Source organism: Phascolarctos cinereus, unplaced genomic scaffold (assembly GCF_003287225.1).
Source record: "Phascolarctos cinereus isolate Bilbo 61053 unplaced genomic scaffold, phaCin_HiC Scaffold_8;HRSCAF=390, whole genome shotgun sequence".
Lineage (NCBI taxonomy): Eukaryota > Metazoa > Chordata > Mammalia > Diprotodontia > Phascolarctidae > Phascolarctos > Phascolarctos cinereus.
This window is the reverse complement of record NW_027556291.1, coordinates 23,166,795-23,179,201: the sequence shown is the minus strand read 5'-3', so window position 1 is coordinate 23,179,201 and position 12,407 is coordinate 23,166,795. Positions and strand designations below refer to the sequence as shown.

At 43.8% G+C, this 12,407-nt stretch overlaps 1 protein-coding gene across 1 annotated transcript in view; it reads left to right on the top strand.

Moving 5' to 3' along the window:
• LOC110193056 (sodium/hydrogen exchanger 2-like) overlaps positions 1 to 12,407 on the top strand; it is a 95,134-nt gene that overhangs the window by 24,865 nt on the left and 57,862 nt on the right.

Sequence of the window (12,407 nt, the reverse complement as noted above, 5' to 3'; positions counted from 1 at the left end):
TCCTTTTCCTGTGCCTTTTGGAATGCCTGCTCCGTTGTTAATCAGCTTCCTTCCAACTTAAACCTCTTCCATTCTTACTCCTTCCATCTTCTGGCAACCACTGAGATTGGCTCCATCTGGTGACACTGCTTCTCTCTCTGCCTTTCTAGTACTGGCTGAGCTGCTGCTTCATGGGTTGAGGTTGGAGAGTTTGAATATGCCTTGCTCTTTATTGCCACTTCTAGACTCTCTGTCTACCATCATCGCTGAGCAGCTTCTCCTCCTTTGAGATCTGTGCTATCTGATTTATCACCCAATCCATATCCTGGTGGCCATTCTCTCTCCACTCACAGGATATTCTCCTTTTTTCTCAGTGAGTTCAGTGCCTGACTCAGTCTCTCCTCCCCAATTCCTGCCCTTGTACTAGCAGACTTCAGTATGAATATTAATGCTCCCTCAATTAAGCCTGGCTCCTCAGTTCCCAGTATATCCATTCCCCATGATTTCCACGTCCACCCCTCCTAAGCTACATGCAGAGATGGTCGTGCCCTTTGCCTTGCCATCACACAAATATTACGCTTTAGGAGCTCTGAAATTCTTTTATCTGATCATCCTTTTTTTTTTTTTTTAACATTCTGTCTTTCCCTATGCCTTCCAATCCCTAACCCTGTTCTTTGTCCTCAATGTGACCTCTAGTTCCTTCACCCTCCAACTTCTTCTCCAGGACATCACCCCTGCCCTGGCTAAACTTCCTTCCTATCTCCAGCTCCACCCCTTGGTGAACCAGTTCACTGATACCCCATCTTCTACACTTAAATCCCATGCCCCTTTGTGCTATTACTTATCTGCCAAACCCCAATTCTAAATTGCTCTCACCACATACCTTCTTTGTTCTTATAGCTGGAAGAAATCATGACACCATGCTGGCTGGCCCCACTACAAATTGATGTTATCTAATCTCAACTGGACCCCTGCTACAGCAAGGCAACCTTTCTATTCCTCCTTAATCAGTTCACTCTCCCCCTCCCATAGTGGCTGCTCCAAACCTTCTCTTTCCTCACACCTCCCACAGCACCCCTTGGCTATGTCCTCTTCTAAGGACCTTGTCTGGAAAGGACTTGAGGACATTGTGGAAAAACAATTGAGGCTGTTTGCCAAGAACACTCCCTCATTTTCCCTTCTCCTCATCGCATATCATTCACATTCTTCCCCTACCATCTCCTCTTTCATTCTGATATTGAATGAAGAGATGGCTCCTCTGCTTGCCTAGGCAAACTCTTCTGCATGCATCCTTCAACTGTTCCTCTCCCGACATTGCCAGCAAATTGATACCACTGTCACGCCCACTTTCTCCCTTATCTTCAATCTCTCCTTATATACTGGCTCTTTACCTGCCGCCTCCAAACACGTCCATGTCTCCTTCATCTTAAAAAACCCTTGTCTCCCATAACCATGGTCCCATATTTCTCTGCCTTTCTCTGCTGAATTCCTGACAAATCTGTCTAGATTCAGTATTTATGCTTTCTATCTTTTCCCTCTCTTCTAGAACTGCTTTAGTTTGACTTCTGACCTCATCAAGTGCCACTGTTCTCCCCAAAGTTACTAAGGAGCTTTTCTTTGCCAAATCTCACGTCCTTTTCTCAGTCCCCATCTTTTTGGACTTCCTTGTAATATATGACCGTCGTGATGACCTTCTCCCCCCTGGATAATCTGTCCTCTCAGGGTTTTTGTGGTGCTGTCCTCTCCTCTCCTACTTCTCCTTTTCTGGATCATCACCAGTATCACACCCTTTAACTGGCCCTTCTTCCACTTTCCCTCCTCCCCAAATTCTAAGATCCATCCACACTGGCCTGGCATGGACTGCTTCCTCACCTCTGCCTCTGAGTTTCTCCGGCTTCTTTTAAGATTCAGCTTAAATCTCACTTCCTGCAAGAGGCCTTTGCCTGTCTTCCCAGCTACTAGTGCCTTCCCACTGATATTGCCTTCCATGGACTCTGCATCTCTCTCGTGTGTACATTGTTGCTTGGGTGTTGTATCCATCAGACTGTGAGGTCCATGAGTCCAGGGACTCTTTCTACCTTTCTTTGTGCAGTGCTTGGTGCATAGGAAGGTCTTAATAAATGCTTGCTGACTGATTGGTTGATTGATTCTGCAGTCCCATAACTCTCACTGTATGAGGTGCCCTCTGAAAAGAATTGATTAGACATATTTTCTGCTGTCTGCGAGCTTGCAGCTTGAGACAACATGAATGTGTCACTCTTTTATATAAGTAATGAAGAGTGAATATGTTGTTCAAATCTCTTAAGACATCACTTCTTATAAAATAACATATGTTTGTAAATGTTATATTTTCTTATCCTCTGTATACTTTTACAGTTCAACTCCTAAAATGGTTTTGCTCTTTTAAAAATAGCATAATTTTCTAATTTTTAATGATGGGTGAAATGAGATTTTGCAATCTTACAGTGAACGAGGAAAGAATAAAGAGGACGCAGGGGAGCTGAAGGTCACAGTGTCTGAGGAATAAAAAAACCACCCGCCATGCTATGCGCTCAGTGCTGAGTGATCTCTGATAGTGGAAGAGAATGGAATGAAAGAGGGAGGGCCAGAGAGCCTTATCAAGGAGCTGAAAAGCAGCCCCAGATTAGTGCATGGCAAGTGCTGACCCGTCAGGAGCATATTTTAGCTTCATTCAGCTTGCAGTTGATGTCCCCAGGAGCTGTGGCTGCTGATTCCATTGGCACCCGGCCTTCTTCAAGTGAGTGTAGGTTGTGATGACTAAGTTACTCTAATTGAGAAGGAATGAGGCCCGAGTCCCATGCATCCCATGATACTTTACAACATGCCCCCTCCAGTTTGGTGTGCATATGCTTAGAAAATGCCCTGTGGAGGTCTTTACCAGTTCTGACTCTCTAGGACCTTGTGATGTTGCAGGTACCTGTGAGGATGACCTCTTGAGGACAAGACTCAGGCCTTCTTTGTGATTTCGTTTCAGATCTTGGACATTTTCCCCCTTCTCTGATCTACACTTGTGGCATTTATGGAACCCTTATTTAGGGGGCTCAAGTTCTGATACTTTGATGGAGCCATGATCTTATTGAGTTTGGTAATAGTAACTGGCGTTTATATCAATGTCACATAGGTAAGACTTGAAAGTTTATGAAGCATTTTCCTTGTACGGTATCATTAGAATGTCACAACAGCACAGTGAGCTAGCTATGACAAGAAGCATGTTTTTCATTTTACAGATGAGGAACCTGGGTCCTAGAGAGGGGAAGTAACTGCCGAAGGTCACATAGGTAGTAAGTTGAAGAACCACAATTTGAACCCAGGACCTCCGCCTCCAAGTCCTTATGGCAGTGCAGATCATAGCCTCTTCACACCTTCTCATCGTGTTTGCTCTTGAACTCTGGTCCATGGCCTCCCTTCTGTCATTTGAGGGAGGTCTACTTAGGGTATGGAAGGTTTTCCCATAGATCTCCGAACATTGCACGCATGCTATTGGGGCACATGGGCTGTTCATTGTCCCTTGACCTTGCTTTGTGACTAGCCAATCTTTAAAAAACCTGAAGCTTTATTGATGCACTTTTTTTTTTTTGTCACTATCACTTACTAGAGATTCCTGCCTTCCCTCTCCCCTTCCCCCTCTGGGAACCTTCCCTTGTAACAAATAAGTAGAGTTAAGCAAAAAAAAGAAAGAAAAAAGTCCGTGTCTGAAAATGTATGTTTCTTTCCATATCTACAGTCCACTACTTCTCTGTATGTTTTTTCCTGATAACTTCTGAGCTTCAGTTTCCTTATCTGTAAATAATGATGATAATACTTGAACTCCTACTTCACAAAGTTGTTAGGATAAAAACTCTCTCTAAACTGTAAAACACTAGGGAAACGTGAATTATTGTTATGTCTATAACTAGAAAACAAAGTAGACTTCCCCCCAAAATTAACCTTAGGAAAGGTTTCATATGCTTGTTTGATTATTATATTGTCGTTGTGATCTCATATCACCTCAGAAGGTAAGCTGATAAAGAGCAGGAGTCATGTCATGGTTATTTGCTATAAATGTAGCACAATATTAAAAAAGCAACAATTTGAAATTATAGCCTAAATGGTAGGTGAAGAAGGTATGGAGCAGTTAGCAGCCCAGGAATCTGTCCTGGGCAGTATTTTCATTGTCCCCATTCTCAAATTTGGCCCTTTGTTGAATTCTTGAGTTAGATCAAGGGTCCTTAAACTGAAGTCCTTGGACCCCAAGAGATTTTAGAGGGTTCTTGAGCTAGGATGGGGAAATAGTACATCTTAATTTTCACCAACCTCTAGTTAAAATTTAGCATTGCTTTCAATTATTTTAAAACATTATTCTGAGAAGGGGCTCATAAGCTTTACCAGACTACTGCTCACAACCTGGAATTAGACAGACACAGTAGGATTTAGAAATCTGAGCAGCCCAGGATGGTAGAAAGGGTGCTGAATGGGGCGATAGAGGACTTTGATTTAAATCTGTGCCCTGGCCTGGAATTTCCTACTCGAGTGACCTTGAGCAGGTGCCCTAACCTGTGTGGGGCCTTAGTGTCCTCATCTGTATAATGAACTAGATGGTCTCTAAGCTCCCTTCCATCTCTAAATCTGTTACCATGAGCAAATTACTGTTTATGATGGATTATTGAATATAGTTTATCTATTGGAGGCTCCCATAATGCTTATGATGCTTGGATTATTTTTAGAGGGTTTCAGTGTTAGCTGTTTAGTTGGTCTTAAATGGGTATATTCATATTTAAAAGGCTGATGGTAGCATGACCAGCTGTGCCCCTTCCCTTTTTGGTATTTTTAGTATTTTGTGGAGGCTTTCCGGAGCCTCAGGGTAGTTTGCATGGTTTAGTTGTGGATGTGGGTGAAGGGGACAAGCTCTGTGGGCCTGACTAATTAAAAAAACCAGTGAGCATTCTCATTTAGCAAGAGCTGTAACACTGTTGTGGAAGCAGCAGCAGTAGCAGCCTGAGGAAGCAGGTAAAGGGAGAGTGATCTTTGTCTATGCAGGTCCTGTGATGACAAAATCACAGATCTTTGAAGTGTCAGAAGTAATACATGAGACAAAAATGAAAATGACCAATGTTGGAAGGACCGGGGGAAATGGACACATTGATGCACTGTTAGTGGAACTGTGAATTGGTCTAGCCATTCTGGAAAGCAATTCGGAACATTGCCCCCAAAGTTACTGGACGTGTCCTTGGACCCAGTGATATCACTACGAGGCCTGTGCTCCCAAAGAGATCTCAGAAAGAGGGAAAGGACCCATATTTACAAAAATATTTATAGTAGCTCTTTTTATAGTAACAAAGAACCAGAAACTAGGGGTCTACTTTTCAATTGGGAAATATCTAAACAAATTATGATATGTGAATGTAATGGAATCCTCTTGTGCTGTAAGAAAATGAAGAGATGGTTTTAATGAAACGTGGGAAGACTTTCTGAACTAGTGCAGAGTGAAATGAGCAGAACTAGGGCAACACTTTATCCCAGAATATGGACATCGTAAAAACAAACAGTTCTGAAAGACTTAAGAACTCTGGTTGGTGCAATGATCAGCCATGACTCCAGAGGCCCGATGATGAAGTATGCAGCCCACCTTCTAAAAAAGAAGTGATGAATTCCAGATGCAGAACGAGTCATAGATTTTTTTTGGACGTGACTAAGATGGGAATTTGTTTTGCATATTTGCATTTGACTATGCATATTTCCTACAAAGGTTTTGTATCTCTGTGTGTGGAGGGGAGGGGCAGGGTGTAGGGAGATAGTAGGGAGAAAAAAATAAATGCTTGAAAATTGGAAAAAAATTAATTTTAAGCGATATGAACGAAAAGAAGAAGAATCGTTTTGTACTTTGTATGTAACATGCCAGGCACAGTGTTCAGCCCATGGTAAGTATTTAATAAATGCTTATTGATTGAAAAAATAATAAATATAATGGATGTTCCATGAAGTAATATCAGTTTTGCTGCCACTGAGACACCCACCCTTATAACAGGAACTCACATTTCTCATTCACGACTTGTCCATGCTACACAGAGGAAAAGTCAGTGACAGATTGGGGACAGATGGTAACTGATCACACTCTGGAAAGCTTGGTTGTTCTCCTGTTGACCAAGTTCACCTACTTCAAGTTGCTGAGCCTTAACGGAAAATAGTGATTAAAAAATTGGCCCGTACCATTGAACATGATCAAGAAACACTCCTTGTTGCTGGACGAAATCCCAATCTATTTAAAGGACAAAGAAGCAACACTTTATAGCAAGGACAGAAGAGGCAGCTCTTTTGATGTCTCAGGAGATGAGAGAATAAGTAAAATTTGACAAAGAAAACAATGCACATTGGCAACTGTGAGAGATGATCTCTCAGAAGTGAAGCCTCCTCAAAGGGTCATTAGTTCTTGTTAATGGTTCTGGTACTGTTGCTTTTGAGTGGCACATGTGTGCCAACACTAAGTGAAGACCCCTCGGAATGCAAGACCCCCTCCCCTAGCCTTCTCCCTCTCCTACTCTTGGATAGTGTGAGCGGAAATTCCTGAGACATGGGAGCATCCTGTCTATCTCGTCCTCTAGCTGGTTGTATGACCTTGGGTAAAAGACTGCTGAACTGTGAGGCTCTGAAAGGGGGAACATGCTAACATAATTTCTATACCTCTTTGTTCTCTCTGTTGCTGGGGTACTTTTTACACGAATAGAGGCTCAGTCAATGAGCTGACGGGAAGGGGGTTAAGGTGGGCTGCTACGTTGGGGTCTATGTAGTCTTGCCTTGAACAAAGAGCGCTTGAACTCTCGGGGCAGCTGAGGCAGCATGGGGGTGCACTTTCTCAAGAAAGTCAGTGAAGAGATCTCTCCTTTTGCAAACTTTTGTCAAGACTCTGGTTTTTTTATTTTTTTATTTTTATTTTTTTTATTTAAAAAGCATTTATTTTATTTTTTTAATTTTTTTTCCCATATGCTTTTGAGTTGAAAATTTTTTCTCCCTTTTTCTCCACCCCCCACCCTCCCCAAGACGGCACACAATCTGACATAGGCTCTACATTTACATACCCACTAAACATATTTTCACATTAGTGAAGTTGTAAGTAAAAATTAAAACCAATAGGAGGAACCATCAGAAAGATGAAACAAAATTCAACTTAAGGTAAAAATAAGTGAGAGCGATTCGACTTCCATAGTTCTTTCTTTGGATGTGGACAGCATTTTCCATCCCGAGGCCTCTGGAGATGTCTTAGATCCTAGTAATGCTGAGAAGGGTTCAGTTTAACATTCTTAGTCATTGCATAACGTGGCTGCTGTTGTATACAAAGTCCTCTGGGTTCTGCTCACTTCACTCAGCATCAGACCATATAAGTCTTCCCAGGTTTTTCTGAAGTCAGCCTGTTCATCATTTCTTATAGAACAATAGTATTCCATTACATTCATATACCACAACTTGCTCAGCCATTCCCCAATGGATGGGCATCCTCTCAAGTTCCAATTCTTTGCCATCTGGTTTTTTTTTAACTGAGTGAAACAATGTAAACAATGTGACATCTCTCAGATGGACTGAGTATAGCAATTTCTTAGACTGTTACAAACTCAAGGTTGGTTACACTAGCCTCAATAGGCCTAAGTTTCAGGTTCCTAGAAAACACATGATTTGTACTGTTACATCAGCATTAGGTAATGGCTAATTACTAAAAAGGATGAAATAGCTAGGATTGGTAGTATTATAGTGAGATTCCTTGTTTCTGGGGTAGATTTTCACGTTTTAGATTGTAAGGCTGAAATTCCTGTCCAATGGGAATTCAAAGCCAGTGGTGGGTGGGTATCTCTGTGTTAGGTCTATATAACCTTTGTCCTGGCCTTTGTGTTCGCTCTGACTGTCAGACAAAGCAGACGCCCACTTCTCTCAAGAACGTAATAAATCTTTCACTTTATACCTAGAAAATCTCTGAGTGTTATTTTTGGGTAACTGTAGCACACACAACCATACTAGATTCCTAAGCTGAGTGTGAGTTGGAGCAGTTCCGCTAACCAGCAGTGAAGTCTGCGAAAGGGTTCTTGACCGAAGACTGCAAGGCAAATACGAAAGAGACGGGACTCCAAGCGGGATGGAAAACAGAGTCAACTTTATTAGAGCACAGCAGGTAGTTTTATATCTTTGACTCATGGGAATATACCCCAATGTAACAGTGGACAAAGCAACAAAGTTTATATATCTTTACCAATAGACATCAGAATTTTTCTCATGCGAATACCAATCAAAGTATGAACAAGCCCGTCTCTTTGCAACATTATCCTGGCTGTGTCCTTCTCCTGGGCTGTTCCTGTGAAAACACCATGGACTTCTTGTTCCCGGAATGTCCCAATACTTGATACATGAGCTGGCAATACTTGAGACATGTTTGTGCTAGAGCTGACTGTGCTTGAGCTAGCAACATTGTTTATGGTTGAGCTTGCCTAGCCTCCCTTCTTTCTGGGGAGTGGAGAACCCATCCAGGCCAAGGAGCGAGCTCCTCACCTGAGAGGGCTTATACAGCCATCAGGATCAGAGCCCTGCTCACCTGGGGTCCTCTACATCGGAGGACTTGGGATTTATACCTTCAAAGGAGCTAAAATAGTCACTAGAAAAGGTCGCATTGGACATTGTTGTTTTTTTCCCCCCGTTGAAAGGACAGCTTCTGTTATTCTACTCTTCTTCCTTCCAGAGAGGACCAAATTCAGTCATGTCATAGAAGCAAAAAGATTTGTCTCATAGTGAGGCAGAACCCCAGGAAAATTCTAACCCACAGCCCCCTCCTAATCAGAGAAAAACCTCCTGGTCTGTGTCCTCTAGTGTGGTGTAGGCCACACCTGGAGCTTTGTGTTCAGTTCTGGGAGCCACGGTTTAAGGCCATTGATGAGTCTGAGTGTCCAGAGGAGGGCAACCAGGAAGTCTTGGAGTCCATGACTTAGGAAGATCAGTTGAACGACCCAGTGATATTGCACCTGGAAAGGAGAAGATGAATGCGGGATAGGATATTTATTGTCAAGTATTTGAAGAACTGTCCTGAGAAAGAGGGATTTGGCTTGTTTTGCTTAGACCTAGAGGGTAGAACCAGGAGCGATGAGTGGAAGTCGAAGAGGGGTAGATGTGAGTTTGATAGAGGGAAAAATTCCTAATAATGAGAATTCTTCCCAAATGGACTGATCGGCCTTGGCAGATGGTAAGTTTCTACCCTCCCTGGAGGTCTTCAAGTAACATCTAGATGCCCACTTGTTGGGGATGCTCTAGAGAACATTATCGCTCAGGTGTGAGTTGGCCTGGATGTCCTCGGAGAGAGATCCTTTCCTACTCTGATTCTTTGACTCAATCCAGAGAAAAGAGCATGATTTTGGAATATGTAAAACCTGAAAAGGAGTCAGCCTAGCTCAGTGGATAGAGTTCTGGCCTTGGAGAAGAAAAGGCCAGACTTCAAATATCCACTGTAATTCATACTCACCGTTTGAATCTGGGCAAATCAATCTGTCTCTGCCTCAGGCAACAAACAAGTTCTTAGGATTCATCTTCTAAGTCAGAGATGGGTTCCAGTCTACCTTGGTGGGGGGTGGGAGGAGTTCCCTATGCTGCCAGAAGCTCAGAGTCTCCCTGGATTTTGGCACATTGGACACCTGCAAAGCACAAGCCAATGTTGGCACAGATGTAAGGCCCTGTGTGTATCCTACTCCTCCTTCTGCAAATTGACCAATGAGAACTTCAGCTCAGTTCACCAAGCCTTTATTAAGTACAGCGATTACGTGCCAGACACTGGGCTGGGCTCTGGGTATATGCGGACAAGAGCAAAACAGCTCCTTAAAGAGCTTATGTTCTACTGGGGGGCAACATGTGTACAGATAAGGACAGACAAAGTATATGCTGAGTAACTATAAGGTTATTCTGATGGCTGCGGTAACCACAGGGGGCATCCGGAAAGGTGGCGCTGAGCTGAGCCTTGAAGGAGGCTGGGGAGGCTGTGAGCAGGAGGTGAGGTGAGGGAGCTTCCAGGAATATGCGGTAAATCCCCAGGGGTGGAACTTGGAATGTCCTTTATGGGAAAGAGCAAATAGGCCATGGAGGCATTCCTGTGAAATGGATCCGGAAAGCTAGGTCGGAGCCAGCAAGTGGGCTTGAAAGGCCAGCCAGAGGAATTGGTATTTGTTCCTCAAGGCAGGAGGAAGTTTGCATTGTATTTAAGGGTGAATGTAGGTAGTCAGTTGTGCTACTGCTGTATTCTGGCTGGGTGAGCCTGGGCAAATCACTTGGGCAACTTTCCAAGTCTTAGAGTTGTGGAGAAGGGGCTGACCTGCATTGGTAGAGGGACTTTCCTCCTTCAGAAGTTCCATGTGCCAGTATAATCATAGCTGCGGTTCTCACCCTATAGGCAGCCAGTGACGCTCTTACTCACTATCCATCTGACTGACCCCAGTGTTCTTTTGGAGCAGCCCGAATCCTCTGGACTTCATTCTGAACCATCTTGAATGAGGGCATTGCTAGAGAAGCGTCTAGATGCCCTCAAGCCATCACTGGTATAAATCACTTGTGGGTCTGCGTTTGGTCAGGACCAAAGGCTGTTTCCAGATACTAATGGCCACTGTGCAAACTACTTCAGTTCTCCATTTGCTTCATCCTCTTGGCCATGTTTTAAAGTGCCAAAGATTACTGGCACAGCAAGGCTTTGTATGCCCAGGGTGACATGGTCACCATTTTGAGTGATATGGCCAGGGCCAATCCTCAACAAAATTGTGAAATAAGCTCCTCTCTCCTCCCACTTCCCTTCCCTCTTCCCACGATATTCTTCTGTCCTGGTGCTCCCTCTCTCCCACTATGCCACTATGCCTACTTTTTAATAGTGACTCTCAAAGTTGAAAAAAAGCCTCATTCTGAAGTGGCTTCACTGGCAATGTATGGATGGCTAGCCTCTCTCCTTCCTTCTTTCCCACTCCAAGAGGGAAGAAATGTATATTGGTTTGGTGTGCGTCCTCAGGTGCCTACTCTTGCCCCAGGCCTTTGGAAAAGTGCCCAGTTGCCCAGTGGAGTTATCCAGCCCTACATGGCTATGTGTATGAAAGACAGCTGGAAAAATTTGCTGGCCAAGAATTACATTTGTAGCTTGAGAGGTGTTTTAAAATGATCAGTGAGGCTTGAGAAAGGATGGCTAAATAGGAGGGCCAGAAGAGAACAGACTGGTTTCCCTGGGACCACAAATGGTTGCCCAACAGGCTGAGGCCTTGATGGGGTGAGCCAAGCAGCCTGCTATTTGGACGGAGATAGAGGTTGTGAGCGCATGGCCGTCAATTCTGGTGTGCAGCAGCTCTGTGCTGAGTGGTGACAGATTCAAATATGAATATGAATGAATGAAAAACAGAGCAAGGCGGGTAAGCCACTAAAAAGCCTCCTGCACTTCAGAAATTGGTTTCATTAATAAAACAGCAGTGCTTTGGAGAACACAGGAAATAGATTTCTCATCTTTAGCACCTGCTTCTCACTGATTTACTGCCAGCCAATGATTAGGCTCTGTCAGCCCCAGCCTGCTTTAAGGAGGACAGATTAGGCAAAGTTAAGGATGCTAAAACAGGCAGGTAGTTCTCAGTACACAGAGGATATCAAAAAGTGCCACTGATTCAGGAGATAAGGCATTCAGTCACCTGGAAATGGAATGGAAAGGAGGACTGTCAGTGGACCAGCTCGGTGATGGCGGTTGTTCTTAAGTTGGCTTGATGACTTTTGTTTTACGCTACAGCTCTCCATCTCTGCCCTCCCCCACCATGAATTCAGCCCTTCCTTGTAACAGAAAAACCATGCAAAGAAAACCAACCAATGTAGTGACCATGCCTGATGGCATATGCCACATTTTGCCCCTGTTGTTCCCTGCCTCCCTACAGAAGGTAAGGAGAAGCGCTTCATCATCCCTTCTCCAGGATTAACATTGGCCATTGCAGTTCACTAGAGTTCAGCTAGGTGGCTCAGCAGATAGAGCACCAGGCCCACAGTCGGGAAGTTGTTGTCCAGTTGTGTCCGACTCTTCGTGACCCCATAGACCATATCATGCCAGGTCCTTCTACCCTCCACTGCTTCTCAAAGTGTGTCCAAGTTCATGTTTGTTGTTTCCATAATACTATCTGTCCATCCCATCCTCTGCCCTTTTCCTTTTGCCTTCAGTCTTTCCCAACATCATGGTCTTTTCCAATGAGTCCCATCTTCTCATTAAGTGGCCAAAGTATTTAGGCTTCAGCTTCAGTTCACCTTCCAGTGAATAGCCTGAGTTAATTTCTTTAAGTATTGACTGATTGGATCTCCTTGCTGTCCAGGGGACTCTCAAAAGTCTTCTCCAGCACTACAATTTGACAGCATGGATTCTGTGGCTCTCAGCTTTCCTCATAGTCCAACTCTCACAGCCACAC